Raw genomic sequence first — 11,933 nt, 5'->3', positions numbered from 1 at the left:
GCTGGATTGAGAGTTTAGTTTCTTAAAACACTTCGACAAACCTTTTCACAATACTGTCCTCTGACGGAGAACTGTCAAAACAGTATTTTGGAAAATGGTTTGTCGAAGTGTTTGATGAAACTGATCACCTTAGTAAACTCCGGTAATAAATAGGAGGCCGCCGGGGGCTCTTTAAGCGCCACTGACTGCCCTTTGTTTAATTTAAAATGGTTTTGTTAAAAAAAAGTTATCTTTGATTCAAGTTTTCATTTCAAGCAAAATGTTGCCTTCTTATGTAGCATATATGATGTAATTCATCACGTGGTATACACACACTGATTTTCAATCGTATCAAACGTGAGAGTCAGTAACTGATTGCCCTCCAACAATTGTGGCAAATGGTGCCTGATATACTTCGTCAGCGTTGACATTTCAATATCAAAGATACTGGTGAGATGCAGAAATGTTTCTACGTTTTCTTCAGTCGCCATAATCTCTTTGTTGATTACGTCCATATAAAACGCTTTCAGGTTTGGTGTAACAAAAACATCGCGATATGGATCACGGCGAATACATTCTCCATTGACAGCTTGGGAACCCCGCCGTACAAGAACATAATTAAAATAACTCGAATCTTCATTGACGGATTTTTTTTTTAAATTTAAAATTTTCTCATAACGATATTTGTTTTTAGTTGTAACTTTTGCCCTTAAGCTTGAGCTTCGATTGTTTATGCGATAACTTCCTTTACATGTTCATCAAATAAGTAAAAAACAGCTTAACTGGTTTAAGTACTTACACAAATATATGTTTAGCTCTTTAATAAAACTTAAAGAATTATTTGTAAGTATGATCAATGATAGATAGAATAGGATTCTAACATTTTAAAAACATTCGATCTTTTAAAGATGCACTATTACTCCCAATTAAGATTTACCATTTTTAATACAATTGTTTTAATTTACCAAAAAGGATTAATAAATGTCGAAAACAATGATACTTATGAAGGATACTGCGTTTAATTTGAAAGAAAGGTGCAGAAAACATGGTATTTCTACCTTATGAGACGATAGTAGATCACAGTAAATCTTCAAGCATTCATCAATCATTTAATAATTTTGCCTTTTCAGCTATTCAATACACGGTTATAAACTTGTTATCAGTAATTAATATTTTCCATAAATACATTATTTAGTAAGTAGTTGAAGGTTTATCACTCAAAATTTGTGTTTGTTATACATGTGTATGTATTGATTTTGAGTAAGAGTGTTACTTTAAACCAAGCTAGGCTGTAAATTGGTAAAATGAGTTCAGTTGGTTATTACGCAATAACTTTCAAGAAACTGGAGCCAGCCGATGTAAGACGTTCATACATGCAAAAAGTCCGACTGTAACCAACCATTCCTAAATTCAGCGAAGAACAATTTACTGATTTGAATAATGAGATCGATATTACTGAGATATCACAGTTTACTTTAAAACTGCTGTACCTAAACAGACAAGAAAGGTGTTGCCTGCTTGATTTTCTGGATAATCTTGAAAGCGATGTTGAAAATCTTAAAACGGAGGATATTGACTAAGTTTACGATCCCGTGAAATGAACATTTTGCTTTTCACAAGGCTAGAAGGGTTTGCTTGTAGAGCAAGCAAGCACAGACACATGGGAGAATACACTGTCAGATTGCTAAGACAGTTTTGAAGCAATAATTGAGAAATCTTATATAAGTCGTATGGGCTAATTTAATTACAAGCAGTCTTTTTGAAAATCGTATAAATGCTCATTTCAGCACCTGGAACGCTTTTACCTTTGTTTCAACCAATTCTACGCGATTTGGTTACTCTTTCCGCTTAAGTTAAGTAGTGACGCCGCAACGGAAGCAATAATCGGCAAACGCTTCCTTTAAAAATAACTATGCCTAAGATTAACCATAAATCTCATCGTAAAAGGTTGCGATGCGTCATGTATGGTCATCTGTAACCAATCCAAGCCAGTTACTTCTGGCTTCGTTACCTAGTCAATCAATACTCATGGTTTAACATCTGAGACATAGAAAATATTCAATTCTTCTCCCTGCGCCCTGAGGAAAATCAATGTAAAGAATGTACTTTCATTTAAATTGTTTACTTTAAGACGTGGTTCTCATTCATCTTAAGATCAGCTTTACTGGGCAAAATTGGCTTGGGGACAAATCAATAATAAGAATAAGTAATAAGGGCCATCTCGGAGAGAAAAAAGGGACACGCGTGTATGCAAAAGCCCCTCTAAACAGTTTAAGGGGCATGTATTTCTACGAAATAGTAACAGGAATTTCACAAATAGCTCTCTTATGTTTATTGCAGTCGTTGCCATGCCATTCTCTGTCGTCCCTAGTGATGACGAGGCAGGCGTAACAAGTGTGGTCGTAGGGTTGGTTTCGTCCCCATGATTGGGTGTTTGGTTTCACCTGTTCGCCATTTACCCCTGTGATTATATGCTTATTACATTTATACACAATATTTCAATTGAACAGGAATAAATACAATATTTATTTACCAGAGGATCATAAATCCATGACCAAATACAATACAAAATGATGTATGCTGTTTGTTTAGTGATTATCCAAACAATAATCAAACACATCTGTAGCTTCACAACCAATAGAACGTACTTTTGTCTGAGTCTTTGATAAATCATAACTGTGATCATACTTATAACCACTATCGAACAAATAGTATTCTATGTCCCTGGAAACCTCATCCGGTGTCGGTTTCTTCTTGTTTCAGTATATCAGGGCTCAATCTTTCCTCATTAATCAGATCACAATGTGCACACCTCACATTGCACTTCATTTTGGAACGAGGAATCCTTATTTCCCGAAAATTTCGTATGCTTAAATTGACTTCATATATGTCTGGGAGAGGGATCTGTTTCCATTCTCCATCGTTCACATTTACTCTTCCCAATTCATCCAAAGTATATTCCCAGCAGGTTTCGTGGTGTTCATCATGTCGAAAACGAATCCATTTGTCCCCAACAACACCATACGTATAACTGTCCTCGTTATCATTTAGGCATGATTCGTAAACTGAAAATATTCTTTCAAAAAGATGATTTGTCTTCGATTGTACATAACGGATCGCCTTTTTGCCGAATATTACAAAACCGTCTTTAAACGGACTGACATCATCATCTTTATCAATCTTGATTTCAATACATATTATTTTGCAGGACATCTCGTCGTAAATGTAAAAGAATTTTTGATTGGTGGAAAAAAGCGCTATAAAATTTACCTTATTAACTACAAGTCTTACTTCAAAATTCACATTCAGCGACAAAAGTGGCGTCAAATCTGTTGTGTGCGCATTTTTGGTAATTGTCCCCCAAAAGAGTGTCGATCTTTGAAAGGTGTATGCTTTCTCTATATAAACCTTTCTAGATCCATCCGTTTGGATCGAAGAACCTCTCGATATAGACAGTTTATGTATTTTTTTGCTCCCTTCTACTTAGACTCTGTACTTTTTCTTTTTTTGTAATTGTTACCGATTGTTCGAAGATAACAAAACATTTATTCTTCGATACATAAACATCTTTAAACTGAAGATAAGGGTAGATAGGTACGTATGTGCAAAATAACTGATCGGTTTTAAAATCATGAAGACGAATTTTCAAAACATAGCGTTGCCAATTCACAAAGCAAAGCGTTGAATCATTAAACGTGAATGTGAAGTTATCTGAACCTATCCTAGTTCGCGCGGGTTGTTTCAGTTTAAACCACCTTTCCCTATCCAAGTCGAAAGCCCAGAACATTCCAATTCGATTTTGTTTTGGGGTGATCAATACATTTTGCATTTGATCCACATCTTCTATTTCAGTTTTAAATATGCTTTGTATGTCCTCGAAGTTTTTGTGCCGTTTGACCTTTTCCAATAAATCATAAGTTAATTCTGTTAGTTCAATACATGCAACTATATTATTTAGCTTCGATTGTCTCTGTTCAGGAGAGTGTTCTACCCATCTCATGACGAAGTCAATCTTCGCATCTGCAGTAACATAGGACAATGTGTCATCGGAAAACATATTTTCAATCGTATCAACCGTGAGAGTCAGTAACTGATTACCCTTCAACAATTCTGGCAAATGCTGCCTGATGTACTCCGGTAGCGTTGGCATTTCAATATCAAAGAAACTGGTGAGATGCAGAAATGTTTCTACGTTTTCATCAGTCACCACAGTCTCCTTGTTGATCCAGTCCACACAAAATGCTTTCAGGTTTGGTATCAATAAAAACTCGGCCATATGTATCACGGCGGAAACATTCTCCATTGACAGCTTGGGAGACGCGCCGTACAAAAACATCATCGCCATATCAATGGATTCTACACAGCCAAGTTTCAGTTCCAGAAAACCTAAAACGCAGAATATTTTACATGTATGGTTATGATCGCGGTATAATTAAATCGAATGTTGTTGTTTTATAAACCGAGAGTGTCTTTCGATTTACTTTTGCCCTTGAGGTTGATCCCCGGTTATTATTTTTACAAACATGTCGGCCTATGGTCAAAAACTAGAAGGATAGAAAGGGTTTTGACGTAACCTCCATATAAAAAACAACACACATAATTTGCTAACACCCATATTACTGATTCGCACAGCTTAGAGTATGTGAGTTAGTCGGACCGTTTAGCTCAGTTGGCAGAGTGTCTGACTTGAACGCAGGCGGACCCGAGTTCCATCCTCGGACTGGCCGCATACTTTTCTGAGCCTGTGACATGTTGATCCCAACGAGTGACAATTGCTAGTGCCCAGTGCATGAGTGGGATGAGAAGTGTGGTGAGTCGAATAACCCACAATGGTTCAATATACAACCCAGTTTCGCAATTCGGTGACCATATACGGGCTGGTTAGGGTAGTCGGTAGAGCGTCTGACTTGCAAGCAGAGAGTTCAGAGTTCGATCCACGGACTGGCAGCATACGGCTCTGACCTTGTAATAGGAATATGTTTTTCATATGTACGTGGCATATCTTTTATAATAAATGCCAAAATCAAAAAAACATACAATATGAAATTTTACCTTTGGCCTTTTCATTGAAGTTATTTCTCATCATGGCCTGGATGAATGCACTACTACTACACACGACACAGGCATGATACCGCTTACTCTGTTGAAGAATGTAAATGAGTTTCAACAGTGAATATACGCTCTTAGAAACAACGGTAAAGAATATGTACTAGTCACTAGACACTAACATAACTTTTTTTCAAATATTCAAATATTTCAGCAAACATAATCAACACTGATCGAGAAAACTCTATTGCAATTTATTGTTTCCTTTATTTCTCATGTTATGTTATGTATGGCTGGTTTGATACAAGTAGTTTCTGTCTGATTATTAAGCTGCTTTTATTATTATTTAACGTTTTTTGGCAGCATAACAGTATCCACAAACGTAGTTATGTATGCATTTATGTTTTTCTAATGTTTGATTTCTTTAACACATTATCGGATGATACAATGGGATTTACATGGTTTAACCCAGTAGCCAACTATTTAACAATGATGCTTTTTTAGGTTCACCGTTTAAGGCCTTACACATACTTAAAGAGAAACAATCAGCAAAGACAGTCATTGTATGCATTGCACTGTATTTTATTAATAAATGTCAGATATGTCAGCGTAACAAGGAATTCGCTGGAGTGAAATTGCTAGCTGAGACTTTAACTAACCACCATACTAGTTATATAACAAACTTCGACGTTTTGGCGCCAGCAACTACTTTTAAAGATAAATACAGGTGTCATATGGTTGATTCTTCAGGTGTACACTTTTCAAACTCAAATTATACAATAATTATTATCAATTTAGCCTTACCCATAGTCCGTGTCTCACTGTGAAGTCACAAAAGTCACTTTGTTCCTCAACCTGTTTCCTTAGCAACACACTCGTGGACACTGACTTTTTATTCTTCTTATTAAAGTCCATATCTTAAACATAAAACCAAAGCAAAGACTTTAAAAAAACATGCATAGATGAACAATATTTGTACAAGTACGGACTTGTTTATCTTCAGGTACTCGTACACGTGTAAAGGGATGAATACGACAGAATGTCATTAGTTAGTATATGAAAAACAATAAAAGACCAGGTACCTCCAAGTTTGTGATCGGTATATTGTTGTAATTAAAAAGAAAACACGTCAATATATCCATCACAGAAACGTCTGTATATCAAGTTGTATTTTTGAAATAAACTTCTATTAACGTATCATTACCCTGGAGCTATCAATAGACCTGCAATTTTTAATGTTAACACAAGGCGTGACGTATCTGCCTTTCTTCTGGTTTCAATACCTGATCGAACCGCCGCAAATTTTCTTTTGGGCTTAAACTAAAACACTTCATATGGTAAAACGAATTTTATTGTAATTTTAATAATGAATTACAGAAGGAGTTCAATAAAACGCTTATTTGATAAATCATCGACTTTCATCGTTGATAAACAATTTTATCGTAACGAATGTTCATATGATGAAATTAAATAACCATTTTGCATTATACTCGCGTATTCATATGAGTTTGCTATTTAAATATTAATACAATTAATCTACTTGTTAATGACACAAGAACTGACATAAATGCAATCTGAAAATAAATGTACATGTATCCTATTTTCAAAGATTGTTTTTACCATTTACATCTGCATTGTATTTAGTTTTCCGATATAAATGCACGTGTTCTGGGATTATTGAGGCAGTGACCTGGCACAGGTGTGGTTGACTGTCAGTATGTATGGATTGACCCAATCACTGCACCAACCACGCGTGTGTACATTTCTGTGTACATTACTGTCTCCAAAAACCTCAGATACACTGCACCATATTGCTATTTTATCTGTAAATATGTATATAGTATGTCTTGGTTGTTTGTTCTAAGCTGGGGTTTTTTTCACTTGTATTTACTTTTGCTCACATTTTTCCGTCGTATCTTGTAAATGTATTTCATTTTATTAACAGGTTTTTAATATCTTTAATATTGAGGAATAAAAGAAAAGAATATCTCTACTAGCCAATCAAAAATAATTGTCGTTGTTATAATTTAGGATTCTTTCATAAACTGAAAATATTATTTCAGAGAGATGATTTGTCTTCGATTGTACAAAACGGATCGCCTTTTTGCCGAATATTACAAAACCGTCTTTAAACGGACTGACGTCATCATCTGTATCAATCATGATTCCAATACTTAGCAATTGGCATGACATCTCGTCATAAATGCAGAAGTTTTGATATTTGGAAAAAAGCGCTATTAATCCTGCTGTATTTATGTTGCATCATCTATATCTGTTTTTAATAACTAGTGAATTTGAATATATCGATACATTATCCATCCACAGCTTGGGAGCCTCGCCGTACAAAAACATCATCACTATATCGATACATTAACCATTCACAGCTTGGGAGCCTCGCCGTACAAGAACATAACGCTATATCGATACATTTTCCATTCACAGATTGTGAGCCTCTCCGTACAAGATCATCATCGCTATATCGATACATTAACCATTCATAGCTTGGGAGCCTCGCCGTACAAGAACATCATCGCTATATCGATACATTCTCCATTCACAGATTGGGAGCCTCGTCGTACAAGGACATCATCGATATATCGATACATTGACCATTCATAGCTTGGGAGCCTCGTCGTACAAGAACATCATCGCTATATCGATACATTCTCCATTCACAGATTGGGAGCCTCGCCGTACAAGAACATAATTGCTATATCAATACATTCTCCATTCACAGATTGGGAGTCTCGCATCATCGCTATATCGATACATTAACCATTCACAGCTTGTGGGCCTCGCCGTACAAGAACATCATCGCTATATCGATACATTCTCCATTCACAGATTGGGAGCCTCGCCGTGCAGGAACATCATCGCTATATCGATACATTCTCTATTTACAGCTTGGGAGCCTCGCCGTACAAGAACATCATCGCCATAACAATGAATTCTACACACCGAAGTCTCAGTTCCAAAATACCCCTTATAATCATGTACATTGAAGTTCTTTCTTGAACTGAGAAATGTCCTTCGAAGACAAAATTGTCTCATAAAAACGATACTTTTTATAGTTTTGTAAATTTTGCCTTTAAGGTTCATCTACGATTTAGTTGTTAACGGACATATTATGCTAGGGCTAAATTTGTGTAGGATAGGAAGGGATACAATATTCTAGCGTTACGTGGGTATGACATTCACGTACTTTGCAAACATCCACGATATGGATTTGCACAGCCTAAAGCATTTGAGTTAGCCGGACCGGTTTGCCCAGTTGGCAAGACGTCTGATTTGCAAGCTTGCGGTCTCGAGCTCCATCCTCTGACTGCCCGGATTATTTTCTGAGCCTGTGACATTTGACCTAAACGAGGGATCAATGCATGCGTGGGACTGAGAATGTTGTGAGTCGAGATGCCCACAGCGGCTTTATATAAAAACCCAGTTTGAGAATTTGGGGTAGAATTCAAGTACAAATAGGGTGTTATGGTACTAAATGGCACAGATAAGAGTGTAAATGAGTTTTCATGACCGGTAAGCTCAGTCTTATATTATAAAGCACATATCGTTTAATATGAAATAATAACATGCATTATCCCTTTAATCTACATAAACAATTGGTCTTTTCTTTTAGTAAGAATAGTAACCTTTCCTTCTAATATTCCAAAATCAATCGAAGTTACCCGTTTCAAATTGAGCGTATTGCCACGTGGTAGTATTGATAGCAAATATTGTATTGTCAGTTAACTGGTCAAGAAATTATATTTTATTGCAGTTAAATTCGCAAGACGACAATATTTAACATATATATATATATATATATATATATATATATATATATATATATATATACTTAGGGCATTAAGGAGACCGTATGTATTTTACGGCATTAAGGAGACAATTTGTATATTTTTTGTTTTATACTTTATTTTGCTTTTTTGTTGATAATTTAGTATTGAAATGATCATTTATTATGTGTACAAGATTTAGGCTTCTTAAATTTATTAACAAAAAATATACGTAATTTGCGGTCTCCTTAATAATTTGTAAGTATGTTGCAGGTTTTAAGGGGACCGGTATATATGTCGAAGGGTTTATGGAGACCAGTGTATATATAATATTATTTTTGAGGCATTAAGGGGACCATCCATATTTTATGGCATTAGGGGGACAAATTATATATATCTTACTTTTGACAGTGAAGGCTCCCGTAACCTTAAGAGACAACTTTGTAATAGTAGTTTTATATAATTGTGTGTAATAAATCCACAAACATTGACCGGTCGAAACGGGAGGACTGCAAATTTCATAGGATATTCATCAGAAATCTTTTACAGACCATCTCATTCATTAAATGAAATTCAGCTTCAGTCACTTGGTATATGTACCGTTTGATCAACAAAAAATGTAATGGCCAGGGGCGGATCCAGGAATTGTCGTTAGAAGGGGGCGTTACTAAGGGGCGTTTGCAGGAGGATTGAGGGTTACTCAATCAAGAAATTTTTAACAATTTGTAGTCGGAAATGATGCATTATGTGCGTATTTATTTTCTTCTCATATATTGACACAAAAAGTAAACTTGGACGATTTTAAAGGCAGCGCACGCCGATTGCGCCCCATTCTCAATCCGCTAGTGAATGGTGACTTAATATTTGATATATTATGGTTAAATAGAACTTTCAGTTGAATTATATAGAAACTGTAAATTCTAAATACAAGTTCTGTGCTTGTAAAAACAATAAAAGTTTTGTCTGCACAGGAATGTGTCTGTTAACGCTTGAACAGTTAGCACATGATTAAAGAACATTGTTCATTGGGTTCATTGTGACTCATGGAAGTTTGTTTTATTAAATTCCAACTTACCCTTAAATTTTACTTGCCTAAAACTTTAACCTAAGTCAATCAGGGGCCATAACTTGTATTATGGAGTTATGTAACCTCATTGGCTGATGGTCCTGAACAATTGTGTGAAGTATTAAGTCAATTGAATGAAGGGTATAGAACGCCTTAACCAATAGGCTACGGAGACGGTTTTAATGCATGTACTCAATTGCAGATTCAGGGGGGGGGGGGGTCGGTCCCAGCGCGCGCGCCGTCCCCCACCCCTTTGAATCGTCCGTTTATAATACGTTCTCAGTCCATATCGGGAAAAAATACAATATTAAGATAAAAATGCACTATTTCGGACTATAAATTAGGGGAGTCTAACCCCCACCCCGGTCCAACATTTTAAGCCATTCAATTTCTGTTCTGAGGGAGGGGCGGATGTGGAAAGATTAAGCCCATGAGTTTCACGTACCCCTTCTTAAGTCAATTCCTGGATCTGCCACTGATATCTGTAATCAGATTTGTTGTTTCATAATGTTATAGTTCCTTTAAACAGTTTAAACCTTTTATGGCATCAAAATAAACAGACGCATGTTCAGTAAAAACATACTCTGTATACAACGTTCTCGTACTCCAGAGCGATGATGCTATGCATTATATTTATCATCATCTGACTGACTGAGTAACTGCCAAAACTTTTCCGTTTAAAGAGACTCTCTCATGTTTTGGCACCAAACATATTTTTCCTCGTAATGCATCTAAAAACACTTACATGTATATTTATTTTACTCCTTGGTACTGAAATTGCAGAAATAATAGTAACCAGGTTGATTTTCTTTTATACTTCAATTGCATTTTTAAAAAACCGATTAAAGTATTAAAAATTAATCTTGTTAAAGTTGGGAGCAAGCACATGGGGGTGCAGATAACACATAGAATAAAAAACGGATCGCTTATCCACTCGCCCACAGGGACTCATACTAAGGTGTTGAATATTTTAACCTTAATGGAAGTTATTGGTTTATCACGTGATTATGTCAATCAACTGATTGTGCAACAGCCTTTTGTTGAATCGGGTTAGTAACGCATGTCAAAATTTTGGACTTCAAAGACTATATTTTAGCACATATCAACATTTATTGAAGGGTTTCAGCCATCAATAGCTTGGCTTTAACACTTCGTTTGATTCGCCATACTTTATTTCGTAATAACAATCTATAAAATCCAAGTAAAAGATGCATTTTCAAAACATTTAACGCTTCGCTTATATTCACTCAAAAACTCATGTTTGAAAGATTTAAAAAAAGTATGTCATAATCATATGCTCTTTAGCGGCTGAGTTTCTTAATATTTAAATCTCTTATAAATTTGCCAAATAAAATTCAACATGGGTAAACAATTATAACAAATAACGTATTTTATGTATTGCAACATATTTATAAAAAGATAAAGTCAATTGAATCAAATGACCATTTTCAATGTACTTTCTTTCTCGTGGAAAGTGGACATTTCATCTTACTCCAACAAGTGTGGGGTATGGTTGATTCTCTTCGTGACTGAAATCAACTTTTTTAAACACTTGGTGTATTTCAAATCTAGTCCATATAAACAGCCCCTTCAGATTCTTTGACGATTGCATTTCCATGGGAGATCACTGCGTATGATAAACATACAAGTGTTGTTTAGCCACACTGTGGTTTCAATTATGTCAGGGGTGTAGCTACCCCTCTATTCATGTGAATTCATGTGCTGGGGGGTTCAGGGGCGTGCCCCCTCAGAAAATTTTGAAAACCATGGTGCAATCTAGTGCATTATTTAGTACTGGAAAATAACCAGTTTTAGATTCATGTAGTCAAGTTCGCATACTGCAACTTTGGTTGATTTTTTTTGTCAGAATCATGTGGATTCAGCCGCGTATTCACGTATAGGCGGCTACACGCCTGTATGATGTGCATATGAATGTATAATTTGGTTTAAATGATGCATAATTATTGTAACACCTCCTTGCTGCTACACCAATAGAAACTTCATGGGATGTTAATAGAAAAAGAACTAGCACTGACGTTCCCATTTTTGTCCGAGTCATT

This window comes from Mya arenaria, chromosome 4 (assembly GCF_026914265.1).
Source record: "Mya arenaria isolate MELC-2E11 chromosome 4, ASM2691426v1".
In the NCBI taxonomy this organism is placed as follows: domain Eukaryota; kingdom Metazoa; phylum Mollusca; class Bivalvia; order Myida; family Myidae; genus Mya; species Mya arenaria.
Note: the sequence above shows the minus strand (reverse complement) of the source record.